The sequence below is a fragment of the Asparagus officinalis genome, chromosome 8, assembly GCF_001876935.1.
Source record: "Asparagus officinalis chromosome 8, Aspof.V1, whole genome shotgun sequence".
Taxonomy (NCBI): Eukaryota; Viridiplantae; Streptophyta; class Magnoliopsida; order Asparagales; family Asparagaceae; genus Asparagus; species Asparagus officinalis.
The window spans coordinates 100644546-100655252 of record NC_033801.1 but is presented as its reverse complement, the minus strand read 5'-3'; positions in this window follow the sequence as shown (position 1 = coordinate 100655252).

Below are 10707 nucleotides of genomic sequence, written 5' to 3'. Positions count from 1 at the left end.
TTATTGTCTGAAAACTACACTAGGATTATCAATATAATACCTAGTACTTTCTTTAGGATAACCTACTAGCAGGATGTTATTTACCTTAGACTCCCATTTTGTCCATATATCATTCTCTGATGAGAATATGATAACTCCAGATCTCCAAGCGTCATACACTTAATTTTCTTCATATCCATGTCTAATATGGAGTGAAAGAAAAAGATTTGGCAGGAATTCTACATAATAAATAATATGCAATCTCCAATGCATAACCTATTAGAAAATAAGAACAGGTTAATGCCCAGCATAAACCTAACCATATCGAATAAGGTTTAGTTCCATCTTTCAGACAAATAATTAGGAGTGATAAATTAGTAGATGTCAAAGTACTAACAATTCCATTTTGTTCATAAATCTCTTAAATTCCTAAAATTAGGAACTTGCCATCTGGATCAAATCAGATGATTTTGATACTTTTATCAAACTCCTCTTTAACTTCAATAACATTCTAATTTATGATGCAATCACATAAATATTTAACTATTGCTTTAACATTTAAAGGATCATATACATCTGAATGTATGAAGTCAAGAGTACGCAAGAGCTTTAGCACTATTTTAGAAAAATAGTTTGGTCATATGTCTCTTAGAAAATATTTACAAGTTGAGAAATATTCTAATTTAGAAAAATCAAAGGACTATCCTTTATCAATTTATTGATCTTATCAACATTAACATGACCTTGTATTTTTTTGTGCCAAAGATAAGTTGGATTACCTTGATCCAATCTATATTTTAAGAGATTTATCAATTCCAATAACATTACATTACATAAGAGTTAAGGGTGGCAATCATGAAAATAAACAGTTTTAATTTCATAATTATCAACAAAGCAATTTCTAAACTTTTAATAGAAATTCTATTTTACAAGAAAATAGAAAATCACTACTATAAAATTTAGAAAATGGAAATCAAATTTCTTCTAACTTTAAGACAATCTTTAAGTTTCATTTCATGCCCTTCACTCAAAACAGAAACAAATTTCTTATTATTATTATTATTATTTTTATTTACAATGCTGAAACTAGTCCAGTTCGATATCCATCATTATGGATTTAACCTGCTTAATAATATTCTTTTCACTTTTTCTTTAACAAGTTGTTCAATTCTAATATAGTGATAGTTAAATTGAACAAGGGGTGTGATTAGAAAGTAAATATCACATCAACGTTTGATTTTAATCTTAACTTCCAACAAATCTAATTTGTCAATATATATCAAAACATCATATGAAAATATATATCTGTTTTCATCTTATGAACATTACTTTTATCATTATTATCTTTAAGCAGGATTATGATTGATGATCTTTATCATCAGTTACATCTGGTTAAGCGGGTATGTCACCTTAGACAATCATAGGCCAAACATTCAGCATTTGAAAATTAAATAGATTTCTTTTCCAATCCAACAGTTCGGGCTATCTAATTTATAATCATTCAATAACATATCAAAATGACAAAATTTAGTCATCATGTACAAGCAGAATATAATAACACAAATATTGTAAGTTATTATTTTATTATTGCACAATCATTACAGGGATATTTTAAGTAATGATTTCACATTTAACATTTCTCTCATTTATTTAAATGTGAACAGGAAATCCAAGTTTAATTATAAACCTCCAGATTTTCAAGATCGAATATAATTAAACAAGGTAGAATCATCTATTCAATCATTAACAATTAACGATTTTCCTTTAAATTTTGGTCTTTGATGTAAGATGTGCCCCACTATTTTAGCGAGCACCCCAAGACATCAATGAAGTGTTAACCCATCAATCCAGCTATTTTATATAAAACAGGTGGCACTACCTATTTTAGTCTAGTGGTCCCATTATACATAAAATACTTGGCATCCTTATGCGAGGTATAACTAGATAATAAATTTTAACAAACCATATCCTTTGTGGCATCAGATAAGCTAAAAATTTATTATCCAAGTTATATATCTATGATGGAAGACCTTTAGATTTATATTTCTTAAAAAATTAATCTATCTACACTTCTATACAACTTTTGTTATTTATTATAACTGAGAGAAAATAACAACAGTCAATTTCTAATAAATTCTAAACTGTCTTATTTAATAAAACAAATTCAGAACAATTCTGGACCTTACAGTAATTTTTCATGTATTACTTTAATCACATGAATTATTGAATTTAAACAATTTAAAATCAACATGATCATATCACAAGTATAAGACAAACAATATTTCAGAAATATACATGATACAATATCATTTCTAACAATTCACTAAGAGTTAGATAATCTTTTCAACAAAGGAAACTAAACTATACATGCATATGGACTTTTGAACAAATTCTGCAAGTGCTAGGGACTAATCAAAAATTAGTCTATATATGCAGATGGATCTTAAAACAGTTTCAAAATCTATCAGGAGGGTGAAGCTAATTTCACATCAAAATTAATATACTAGTAGACTCAGAACAATTTCTGGATCAAACAGGGGTCTGTAACTAATTTTATAGTTATTCATCAATATTGGTGGACTTCAAAACAGTTTCTGAATCAAACAGGGGTCTGATAGCAATTCATCAACACTCACAGACTCCAGAACAGTTTCTGGGTTTTTCAGGGAGCTATAACTAATTTTATAGCGTGTTTGAGAACCTGATGGACTTCAGAACAATTTCTGGGTCAATCAGGGGTCTCAGATTAATTTTACAATAAAATTCAAATCTAATAGGGTTCGGGTCTGGTTCTGTTTGCGGGTCAGACCCGTTCAACTAAAAATTTAAATCTTAATGGGTTTGGGTTCATAACCCTTAATGAAAATAAACCCAATAAGATATCATCTTCTTCAAAGAAGATCTAGGGTTTAGGCTAAGGATGTGGATGGCCCGCCGCCACCCTTTGTCCGGCGGCGGCGGCGGCGAGCCCACCGCGGCCGGCGGGGCAACCGCACCGGCGGCGGCCGATCTCCGGCGTGTCAACCTCGCCGGCGATCATCCCAATTTTTTTATTATTATTAAAGAACCTAATTAGATCACATCTAATCAAATTAAAAAACCAAAATACTTAATCTAATCAAAGAACCATAACCATGATCATATAAAAATCCTCAATTGATCTCTATCAAAAAAAAAACATTTTTTTTCCGCGGATGAACAGTAATCCGAGAATGTGAACAGTAACCCAAGCCCTAATCTTGATCTTAATCAAAACTTTAATTTAATCCAATCAAATAATCATAACCCTTGAACAACAACACCATAGTTTGATCTAATCAAACTTTTAAGTTAATCTAATTAATTTCAGTTTAACAAATTAAACTGAGATGAATAGTAACCTGATGAACAGTAACCGCGCCGGATGAACAGTGTTTTCTATATGAACAGTAACATCGGTGAACAGTGTTCTCATGGCGGACAATTCCGTCGGTGAACAGTATTTACTGCCGTGAACAGTTCTCGGCGATGAACAGTTCCGATTATGAACAGTACTTGCGGTGAACAGTAACATTAGCCGGTGAACAGTGGCTTTAGCCGGTGAACAGTGATCCGAAAATAAATAAAAATAATTTAATCTTATTAAATTATTACAGATTGGATTCTAAACCCGCTCTGATACCATCTGTTGGAATCATGACATACAACGCAGCGGAAAAAGCATATCATGACTATTAATCAAAATTAATTAAATATTAGAAGAATACCTGAAACGCTTTCCGAATTTCTATAATAATCTATCCCGAGATCAATCCAAAATAGCTTCCTCAAGAGAAAAAGCCTCCAATTGAAATCCACCCGTCACCGTAGAGGAGCAATACTGAGAGATAGGTTCTCAAAAATCTATTTTTTCATATTATCTTCATAAGATTTTGAATCTCTTCTCTTAACCTCTCATAAGGCTACATATGAACCCTATTTATAGGATTACACTAGTCTTAGAGATTTTAACTTTAAACAATTCATAATTATCTAGAACTCTATCCATAACAATTAAGGATAGAATAGATTTGTTCAAAAACTTTATCCATAACAATTAAGGATAGAAATAGAATTGTATTGCATGTATACCTCTTCTAATGACATTAGTGAGACCAATTGGGTCCCATATCAAGAACCAATTATTAATCAAATTAATAATTTTAATTTAACAATCAAATCCCTATCCGACCAATTGTTCATAAAAGCTCTTCCATAATATGGGATTAATTATTAATAAATAATATCTTACATTCAATCCCTTCCAGTATCATTTATTCTAGGCAACTCTTTTAAGTAGGACAACTCACCTATTTGCTCATGTCTAAATTTGCAATTCCCATGAACATAAATAAAAATTATTTTGAAACATCAAAATATTTTATTTTTTATAAGAAAATAAATTTTGTAAAAATATTTTCAAAGTTACCTGCCGGCAGGAATTTTATAGCTTCATGGGAATGCATAATAAATTAACTCATCATAATGAGCATACTGGATCCTATCTAGACATCCATCATTTTCCTAAATGAAATTTAGCAACCCAATGTTTCAGGTTGTGTAGCGCTTGCTAAACAAGCTTAACCATCACATCAAAGCATACTAAATTATCAAATCGAAAATGATAATATCATCAAGTCAAAGGGACCATGTAACAATTTGAACTCTCTATCTCTTAGGTGACTCATCCTAGAGAATTCAAATACGGTCTAGTGCTACACACATCATAATGCGTGCTTATGACATACACCCGGAGAATCTCCATTCTCGATGGTTGAGACCCACCACCATATCTCATATATCGGTGTCATGCATAATAACCTGTTATAACAAAGTTATCCTTTACTAGTTATAGGTTAAGCACAAATTTAAGAAATTTCTAAGTTAGATCATATCTCCAAGCAAGTGACCATCACAATGCATGATCTAACAAAAATAACTTCTAAGGATATATATAACAATTATATAAATAATAACCAAATTATGTGCAACAATTAAATTTATTAACATTACAATATTATTACATAATTTGTATTGGATGTTCAAGGGCAAATTATTATTACTATTCCAGCAGTCTGCCCCCATCATTGTCGCCTCTTGCTGCTGGAGGTCCTCTCCCCTTCCAATATGGACCTCTCTCTAATGTCGAAACCCTAAACTACGACTTCAAGGTATACAATACTCTCTCCAACCTATTTCTCTTTTTGAATTGAATGTAACTAGGGTTTATTACTGTTAAACTAATTGATGTTGAAATTTCTCCTCTATTTGACTTGGAATGATAATAATTGTAATCTTCAGTTGTCTTTTTGTCTAATTTTAGATTTTAATTTGCTACTTTGATATTATTGGTTATAAGATTGTTTATTTATTCATTGTTAATTTGGAGAAAGAGTGGCCATAATTGTTATGTTGGATTGATTGAGAAAGCTGAAAATGTTTGAAAAATAATTTGATTTGGTTATTTATCATTTTTATTTGCATTTTTAGATTTTCCAATTATGCAATCATTTTCATCTAATTCACAAAATTCATTATGAATGAATATGAACAAGGTCATTACAAGAAACAATACATTGAATTCGCATGCATCCTTAATACTTAATCCATTACATATTCATGTAAACAACCGAAAAGTTTAGTACTCCATTGTTATTGTTCAAAATGTATATGCCTCTTTTGTGCACATGCACTCGAACACTTTAACCCTCTCATGTAAAATTTGTTCATCCATTCCCGCTATTTGATTTAATCAGATAATGTTTGATTGGCATCTTTAATTTTTAAAGTTATAGTTTTTTCAACTTCTCTCGATTTGATTTAATCGAGTAATGTTTGATTAGCATCTAAGACCACAATGTGTTACTTTGAGAAATTGAACTTATGTAAAATGTTATGAAGTGGAATATGTGATCAATTTGCCAATTAGAATGAGGGATCACTACTCACATTTTTATCGTTGCATGATTACTTATCATTGCATTGATTAGTTAACATGCACTCCCCCATCCTTATAGGTCTGAGTTATCATCGCATTGATTAGTTAACAAAGCTTATTCGATTGCTAAAAAGGATATTTAGTGAAAAGAATCAAGTGGTGGATCTTGATACTAGTTATGATAATAGCAATTTTGACTGATTACTCTCTATTAAGCACAGAAGTAAGGAGATGGGCCTCTTATTATCCATTCACTTCTACTAACTCAAGTGGAAGGAATTTTATATGCTTCTTGTACTACGTTTAAGGATTGAGAGATGAAACCAATGATCTCCTGCTTGAGACCAAATTTAGTGTTTTGCGTTAACTCCATTGGTCATGGAGGGAACTCTTTAATGTCTTATTTTGAATTGCATAATTAGTCCATCTTGATTTTTTTATTACCAATGCATTAGTCTAAGTATGCTGAGTAATAGGTCTAAATCTATTTGATTGCTTGTGTAGGTTTGTTCTAGTTACTTTTGCAGTGATACACACACCAAAATATTGTGTTGATGTTTTCTTGAACTTTTATTAGTTTGTTACTTTTCATAAAACTTTATGCATTCTTCCCGATTTCTGAGCAATTAGAAGCATATAAATGGTAATTCATTTTTAACCAGAAGAGGTTATACCTACTCCTTCTTGCCTCTCTATTAGTTGATGTCAAATTGAACAACCCTTCTCTACCTTCTACATCTTATTTCTTACTCTGATGTTTTTCTAATTCAAATGTTTGTAACTTTGAGTGTATTAGAGTAAACAGGTTTACTAGTTTACTATTTTGACTCATTGAGTTTATATCAACATTTTTTTCCTACTAAACCGTATGTTAGTTTTAACAATTAAGGAGACAGAAATTCTGAGGCGTGAAACACTTTCCTTAAAGAAATATTTGAGAGAGATGCAAAGAAATCTTTTCGCAAGTGTTTCTCGTAAAGATTCTAAAAGTTTTAGATTTAATACTTCTTGATATACTTGAATTGAATGGTATGATAATAGAGGAGGAAAAAGATACCTTTATCACTTTTTGTTGATGATTGGCAGTAGATATATGTATGTTTATCTTTTAAAGAAACAAAAGATGAAGCTTTTGATCATGTTTTAAAAAATAAAAGAAGTTGAAAATGCACTTGAAAGAAAATTAAAGTATTACGTTCTGATAGAGTGGTGATATTTTTCTTGATACTTTAATAGCTTTTTGTGATAGAACATCGGATTATTCATCAATGTAGCACACCTTATACTTCCCACAGGAATGGTTTAGCCGAAAGAAAAAATAAAAGCTTAGCATAGAATGATAAATTGTATGGCTTAATAATGCTAAATTACCTTTAAATTCTATGGGGAGAAGCTTTGTAGCAGTGCAGCCATGATTATATTCATAAATCAGGATTCCTCTAAAAGTCAAATATAAGCCCTTTTATGATTATGGAAAGGTAGAAAACCTAAATCTGTCATTTTTAAAGTGTGGGGTGTTTGGGCTTATTATAGAGTTCTGGATCCTAAAAGAACAAGAAACTTGGAACCCTAGAGCCTTTAAAAGTTGTTTTTGTCGGATATGCTGAAAATCAGCAGAAGCATATAGCTAGCTTGATTTATCTTCTAATACTATTGTTGATTAGAGATGTTGAATTTTGAAAATAAATTTTCTTAGATTCTGAAATGTTTGAAAATGTTCCCTATTCTGCTAAGCTCTATATAATTTTTCCTAGTTTGATTTTCATCGGCTAATGAAACGAATATATCTAAAGAAATAAAGAGCAGAGAAGTACTAGAGCAAGAAAAGGAAATCTTTACCTTCAGATTTATTTCTCCTGAACAAATTATTTTTGCCTTGTTGATAAGGTGATAGGATGAATTAATGTTTTAAATAACGATCCTTATAAGTTTTAATCGCAGATGATGATCCTAGAAAACTTTATAGAAGCAATGTCATTAGAGATGCTTCATTTGGAGAAGGAAGTCTGTCATGATGAAGATGGATTTATAATGTGAAAAAAAAAAAGGATAGTACTTGGATTTTAGTAGATTTAGCCTCAAGGATGGCAAAGCCAATAGGATGTAAATGGTTTTTAGAAGACATATCATTCTGATGGTTTCTGTCAGCTTTTTTAAGGCTAGATTAGTAGCCAAAGGGTTTAGACAAAAAAGAAGGCATAGATAAAAAAAAAATATATTTTTGATACATATGCACCTGTCGACGTATACACATCTATTAGAATTCTTTTTGGCTTTGGCATGCTATACATAAGTTATTTGTGGCAATCAAATGGGATGTGCAAGCAGCTGCTTTTTGTAATTGGAGATATTAAATGAGGAGGTTTTAATGGGAACAACCAAGGTTTATTCTCCAGGAAATGAAAGAAAAGTATGTAAACTAATTAAATCTCTTATGGTCTTAAACAAGCACGAAAATGGCTGAAAATTTGATTCTGTTAATTTTCTGTCTTATATGATTATATATAGTGCTGATAAGTGTATTTATCTAATTCACTGATAATATGGTGTCGCTTGTCTGCTTGTATATGTGGATGACAATGTTAATATGTCGGCAGCTAATATGATTGGCCATATAATGAGAGCTAAAGAGTATCTATCTTCTATGTTTAAATATGAAAGATTTAGGAGAAAGCGGATAGCTATTTTAGGGATCAAAGTTAGAAAACATAGTGGGGGGTTTTTCTTTAAGCCAAATCACATTATAATTGAAAAAATAGTGATAATTTAATCATCCTTGGTTTTAAAGAAGTAACACTCTTTTGATGCCCAAGTGTCAAATTGACTGCCATTCTGGTAGAGCTGTAGCAGCAGCTTGAGTATGGCTAGTGCAATTGGTTCTTTAATGTATGCCATGCATTGTATCTAGACCTTGATTTGCATTGGCTGTATGCAAATTAAGTAGATAGCACGTATAATTCCAAGTGTAAGAACATTGGAAAAAGCATTTCCAGGATTTTTTGGATATTTAAAAGAAAAAACGCAAAATCTGTGTTTGTTCTATATGATTATGCCGGGCTCCTTGTACTTAAGAGGGATAACCCGGATGGCAAGCTGGATGACTAGTGGTTGACGAACAGATCAAGTTCCATTCTGGAAATGGTTTTTACTGTGGGTGGAGGAGCAGTCTCTTGGCAAGCAAGAAACAAACATGTATCGCTCACACTCCACCATGGAATCTGAATTCATGCTTTTAGCAGGGCAACTGGTAAAGGAGGCTGAATGGATTAGGAAACTTATTGCTAGATAGTTAAGTTATGGCCGAGTCCAATGCTCCTATGCCTCTGATCTATATGTGATAGTCAATTGGCCACTTTGTCTAGGGCTTTATAATTGGTACATATAATGGTAAGGGCTTAGAACGACAATAAGTCTTAAGACATGAACTATGTGAGACACTTGATACAAAGATAGTGTCATAACTATTGTCTATGTCAAGACAATAAAAATTTGGCTGATCAAGTTTACATAAACCTCTAGCAAGAGAGGTAGTAACAGATGACAATCAAGTGAAATAGGGGCTGAAACCTTATATTTAAAATCACCAAGGAATGGTAACCCAATCATTTACTAGAACTAAATGGTTAAATGGTTTAAATATGGTAATAAAAAAGTTTCTGAAAGTGGATTGATTGATATTGCGACAGCATTAAGCCCTAAAGATAATGTCAATATCGTTCCATTACGGAATAAAGGATGAGTTATGTCCTAATGAATGCGAAAGTCTAATACAATTATTGTTTGTTGTGTTTAAAGTAATGGAAAACACATTGTATGACGTTCACGCTATATGAAACTTAGTCAAAGTGGTGGCGCTTCTTGAAAAGAGCTAAGTGTTTGTTCTTTAAAGAGTTCATGGCAACCCAGGAATAAGCACAAAGCGCATAAACAATGCTAAATATATTAATTCTGCATTGAAACAAGAGATTAGTGTATGTACAATATTCTCCGGTTCTATCACAGGAAGAGTAATTAGTTTTAACTCCGTTAAGGCAACTAACGACTTTGAATAGAAACTTGAGGTATTTGTACTAAGTAAAGGTTTAAATCGAGAAGATTACCTTCTACATATTGTATACTTATCTCATTTTGTAGCATATTGGCAGATTATTTTTTAAATGTTTTATAAACATATTAAAATGTTTTTTCAAACAAAGTGGGGGATTGTTAGTATTTGTTTGTAAAAAACAAAATAGTCCCACATTGGAATTTTGAACATTCTTTTAGAGGTTTAAAAGCATTGAAATGCTTATTGGCTTTGAATAATGGATCAAAGTGTAGGCTTCTAAGCCCGCGTGGCGGGTAGCGCGAATAATGCGCGGATTTTGACGCGATTATTAGACGCACTTAGCACTTTGCACGCTTGCCGTGCCAGCCTTAAATGTTATATTTTATATATATAATTATATATTGAATATATTTTAATGTTATTTCGAATTTTATGAAAGACAAGACTGTTGAAAAGTGGCTGTTTAATCCAAGGGGTGTTTTGAAAAGTTGTGACTGTTGGAAGGCACCTTTTCAAATCTATAAATAGTTTATATTTTCAGATATCAATACAATTCTTCTTCTGAATCTTTTCTAGCAAAAGACATCTGCAATATTCAAGAAACTTGTTTCACAACGAATTAAGGAAAATTCCAGATTTGGCTTACTGGAATTTTCATTTGCTGTTGTATCCTTGGGAGAAAAATTTGGCATTAACCCGAAGCAACTTGAATATCAAGTGGGGG